The sequence below is a fragment of the Polistes fuscatus genome, unplaced genomic scaffold, assembly GCF_010416935.1.
Source record: "Polistes fuscatus isolate 324 unplaced genomic scaffold, CU_Pfus_HIC Scaffold1, whole genome shotgun sequence".
NCBI classification, from domain to species: domain Eukaryota; kingdom Metazoa; phylum Arthropoda; class Insecta; order Hymenoptera; family Vespidae; genus Polistes; species Polistes fuscatus.
Window position 1 is genome coordinate 13,765,606 of NW_025112997.1, and position 5,594 is coordinate 13,771,199.

General features: G+C 38.5%; 1 long non-coding RNA gene across 1 annotated transcript; it reads left to right on the top strand.

Annotated features, from left to right (window-relative positions):
- The first annotated feature begins 238 nt into the window (after nt 1-238).
- Nucleotides 239-1,759, top strand: LOC122516026. The gene is made up of 2 exons (XR_006303480.1): nt 239-421; nt 1,437-1,759. It is a non-coding gene; the product is annotated as an uncharacterized LOC122516026 (long non-coding RNA).
- The last annotated feature ends 3,835 nt before the right edge of the window (nt 1,760-5,594 follow it).

The following is a 5,594-nucleotide window of genomic DNA, read 5'->3' on the forward strand; positions in this document are numbered from 1 at the left end:
ATGCTGATATTAATTTTTTAAGTTTTCTTTTTCTTATTAAACATTCGAGATAACCTTTATCTCAAGTACGACGCAGTTGATAAAAGTAATTTCGAGTTTCTTAAGAATTGATTCGTTAGATTATACTTTATCTAGATTCTACAAGAATAAAAATAATTATATTGATCTATCTTTTCTAGGTAGAAAGGAAAGTTTGAAAAGGTGTAAAGGCGGGAAGATAGAGCGATGTAGACGTAGTCAGCACCATCTCGCGTCTCTTTAAGGAGACGTGCGATCAAACGGCAATATGGCCGACGTCGCGAGATCTTTAATTAGTGACAAACTGAACGAACATCGTGTTTTTTATCATTTTAGTGTAAAAGAAGGCGATCGTCGTTGGTTGGATCGAACGGAGTAGGCCCCGTTGGGCCTCGAGCTTAAGGTGAGTACACGAATTCTAACGAATCAAATCAGTCATCGAGCGAAACGATCGACGCCCTGTCTCTTGATTTGATCTAGCTCATCTCTCGGCTTACCAGCAGCCCTTCATTCTTTTCACGTAGTTCTTTTTGCATTCCTTCGTGGGAGAATTTCGCAGCCAAAATACGCGAGTTTTCGTATCTCATAATATTTTACGGTCATTCTTGACAACTTCTATGACTTTTAGGATACATGTTAATGCGATTTAACATGTTGACAGATACCTATAACATAACCGGAACACGCGTTAATGTGAATTATGTCTTTTAGAATGATTTCTTGATCGACGTTATCGTTTATTATTTTTTAATGATTTGTCATTTCGAAGAAGAAACGTGATAAAGTTTCATACGATCGTCTCATTACTCTTTTGTAATAGGTGTTTACATTATCTTTGGGGGTTAAGTTCCACTTCGGGCCTCCCACATCGTCTCCAATCATACTTGTTATTGTCGATAAAGAAGGAATTACATTTACGTATCTTCGTTTCTCCGCCGATCGTCTTGGTGGCGCCACTCGTTTTTCCTTAAGGGTTTGCTTTATTGTTAGTAATGCTTCTTCGATGTGATAACATTATTTTACGTAACACTTATTTTGATATTTTGGCAGAAAATTGTTCAAGTATAAATACTTATTAGAAATAATAAAATAACTCGAGATAAATTGAAAATGTTATATTATAAAAAGTCAACGATAAATATTTTAAACCTGTTGGTAACACGATCGGCATTATCGTCTTGTTTGTTCCCCAAATAAAAAAAAACTTTGATCAGAGCCAAATTCGTTTTTGAAAATGTAAATCTCGGTCCGTACGCCCGCGCTTGAAAATTATTATTCATCATTTATGAAAACACTTATTAATAGCAATGTTTCTCGCCAAATCATATTGTACTTTATTGGCTGGACGTAGACAATACAAAAGACACTAACGACGTCTTTCGCGTATAACGAGGGTGTAAGAGAAATATTTGTTTCAGATTATTTTGATGACAAATGATACTTATTTATCCTTCTGAATACACGAAGGTAGAAATTTCACGGCATGTTGGCTAAAAGAGAATCACGATAAATAAATCTCATTTCGTATTCCTTAATTATAACTTGAGCTGTTCGAGCATGAATCAGAGAATAATTCTAGAAGACAATGAAACGAATCGGTTCGTTAATTACGTTATTGTGATCGGTTCGAAAATTAGCATAATTCTAAAGAAGAAGAACGGGATGATTCGAATGATCTTCGGGAATCAAAGATGAGGAATACGAAGAGGATAACGAAGAGGATGGGGTAGAAGAAGAATAAGAAGAAGAAGAGGAGAGGAAAGGAAAGAGTTCGAAGGGATTCTTGCGGTTGTCGCAATTGCGCTTCTTGTTGGGCTCGTCGAAGGATTTTCGCCAATCCCGGAGGGATTCCTTCCGCGCCACGTCGCATCCCGAGAGTGGAATTTCGGAATTCGTTGCCAAAAAGCGGGCGGCGCGTCTGCGTTCGGATAAAAAGCTACTCGATTCGAAGACACGTGCTCCTACGGGACCACACACGTGGCTGCATACACGAAGTAATTCGAAATACTCGAAACTCTTCCTCTCTCGCTGAACTCGTCACATCTTTCTCTCTTTTTATCTTATTTTCTTTTTCTTTTTATTTTCTTTCAGCGACTTTTAATTACCTTCGAGAATAGGTGAATGAGGATGAATATGTGCTCGCTATTATCTCGTTCGCGGGATGTTTACGTGACAACCAACGATGTTTCTCGCTTTAAGCGTCTCTCTTTCTTGGATGAGATAAGTCTGCGGGAGATCGTCGTCGGTAGAGAGAAAGAGAGAGACATACACACAGAGGGAGAGAGAGAGAGAGAGAGAGAGAGAGAAAGAGAGAAACAGAGAGGGAAAGAGTGAAGAAGCTTATGTAGGTGCGCATGTACAACATACGTCGATCGGTACGCGTATCGAATTCATTTATTCATAGTCCCGCCCACGCGATCCCATTCACACCTGCACAAGCGAGTCCTTCTGTCAACGATAAAATCTACGCCCCGTGGTGTTTGTTCAATTTCACGATTAGCAGCAGCAGTATGGCACGTGGTGCGGCACACGCTCTTACGTTAACCGGAAACCGCTAATTCCTCTTTCTAATCTCTACGGAGGATCGTGTCAAGCATTACTTCTTTTTATTTTTAATGCATCATATCTTTTTCCTTTACAATAAGCTCAACCTATATTTTTTCTTCTTTTTATATTTTTTCTATAGAATTCGATGACGAATTTTGAGATACATATATTTACATGAGATTTCGTTCTTCTTAGAATATTCATTGAGGTGTATAAAGACGCATTTATTGGCAAAAGTAGTAGGCGCCGGTCTTCTAACCGCGAACACCTGTCGCTTCGCGGCTTGTTGCTTCTAGTTCGTCTTTTCATTTTAAATTAAGTTCGGTAACGACGGTAACTGTGACTTAGGGCAGCAATCACGACTAATTGTTAAAGTTTACAGTTTATCTTGGCAAGCTGATATCGATTATTTATTCGCCGTTGCCATTTTGCAATACTTCACGTACGTGGAGGTATCAGCAAAATAGGAGGAGGAAAAGGAGGAGGAGGGTTTTGCCGAGAGAAAAAGCAACGAGACGATCGCAAACTCTTAAGAACACATCGACAGTTAAGATTTACGCAAGACTTTTTCCGATTGAACAACCGGTACGGTAAAAGACCATATCCGGCATCTTTATAGCCCTCGTTGACTTATGTTACTCTAGCACTTTTTAACTTTGCCTTAAACTTCGTAGAACGCCGTTTCTTCTGATTAGGTAGATCGTTCTTGGAGATCGACCAGAGATTAGAATGAAAAAAAACAAGAAAAAAGAAAAACGTTTTGGAAAATCTCGAGAATTCGGCTATTAGAATAAGTATTTCCTTTTTTTTTCTTTTCTTTTTTCATTTTAACGAACGCGTTTAACTCAACGTGTTTTAGTTATTTCATTTTCTTGCATTTTCCTTGTACATATTTCAAATCTTTGATCGTGTCGAATGATCTGTTAATTTTACGATGATTCATATTGCAAGAAGGTCGACTCGACTTCAAAAGCAAACGTATCCAAACATCGATAGATATCTGAACATATTCGAATCGGAGAGAACGTGTTAGTTTCTATGTACGTTTAAGAGATGGATGCCTTTGCGTCACCAAAATACCAACCGTGTTTTTTCCTCTCCCTTTCTCGAAGACGAATTAGCGAGAAAGAAAAGAATAAGAAAAGGCGAACGTGTGCGGTCGTTCCCGCGAAGAATTCGTGCATTTGGCCAGTCGCGCTCGCTTTAAAGGCATCTACAATACTAAATCACGAAAATCGCGCTATCTGCCAAAAGGACGATAATATACCAAGAAACACGCGACCATATCTCTCTCTCTCTCTCTCTCTCTCTCCTCTCTTTCTCTCTCTTTCTCTCTCTTTCTCACTCATCTTCCTCATAAGTCGGTGTCGCGTTCGCGCGCACAACACAACGCGAGTCCCTAATCCATGCCAGCTTTTGCTCCACTGCCAGATTCAAAATACGTGGACGTAAAAGCGACTGAGGCCTTACCAATCCTCTCACTCTTCTTTTACACTCCTTCTTTTAAATACGACCTCGACAAAATTAAAAAAAAAGAAACAAGAAGTAATCCTAATTTAATCGAATTATTTTAATCTCCGATTTGCATACTTTCTAACGCTTCCTCAATGTATACTAAAATCTTTAGAAATCTGGTATATTATATCTGCGTCTTGTTTACAACTTTACTTCCGTGTTACGAGAAGTACAATAAGTTTATCGGTGAATCGTAATTCGTCGTTACGGTGACTCCTTCTCGAGTCACTCCGTTACTTCGAAAAGCTTTTTCGGCAGTAATCCAAATTTCGATTGTGCACTGTACTCTACCGTACCGTACCGTATTGTATCATATCGTATCTTATCGTATCGTTTCGGTGGCGTTTGAAAGAAACGTCCTGTGCTCGTTAAATCGTAAATATTTTTGTTTTTCATCTTACGAGACTTCTAGCTTCGACAAATTATCTGTGCCAGGATCAACATATTTTTTATCTCCTCTTTATTTTCAATTTCAAAGTGAGTAAGCATACACGTGTTTCGTTAATTATCCCTTTTATTTTCGTTTAATTGGATACAACCGAGCCAATATATATACGTATATATATCGTTGCACCTGTGACCGCTGTTGCTAAACACATTTAGCAAAGGTTGATAGTCATAACATATGCCAAAATGTATTTTCATTTAATTATTTTCTTCGTTTAATACATGAATTAACATAGAAATTTTTTTAATTCGAGTATCGTCGTTCGATCGGATTTATTTATTTAAGTTTTCGATCGAGAACGAGATGAATGTCCGCAGACTCGAGACACAGGCGCGCCTGGTGTATTTTAGAAAATTGAAGTCATAATGTGTCCGGGACCTATATCACTGAGAGCCGACGCACCTGCTTGACTTTGTCAAACGTTAGTCCGGATTATTAACTCCCTCGGTGGCAGAAATTGCAATTTACACTATGTAAGCAGACGAATTGGCTTGGCAGGTGGATATTGCCGTTGCTGAAAGCATATAGACTAGCTTATTTCTCTCTCTCTCTCTTTCTCTCTCTCTCTTTCCCATTATTTTTCTTTCTTTCTATCTCTCTTCATTTCATTTTTACGCTTATTGACTAAAGCCGTTGGCTGTTAATTTCATTGCTAGATATGATTTTAACTTCAAATTTCTATCGAGAAGAATGGCAAAATGTTATAACATAAGGAAAGATTTTGGCGTACGATCGGGTGAAGCTTGCGAAATTCGTACACACGTATAAATGTATGTATGTATGTAGGTATGTATTATATATACAGTTGAGAAGCTTTATTGCACGCATCGGAGGACGTAAAAATCGGTCACGAGACCGGCGTAAACACGCATCGCCGACACGAAAACCGAAATAGTTAAGCCGAATTCTCAGACCACCGTCGGCTTTTAGACTAACGATGCTCGTCGTTGCCATTTAACAACGCTCATGCGCACAACTCTATCGTCTCAAGAACTGGATTAGAATACTAAACAACTCCTAACGATTTTCGACAATTTTAAACAAACTTTGTGTTTCATTCATTTCG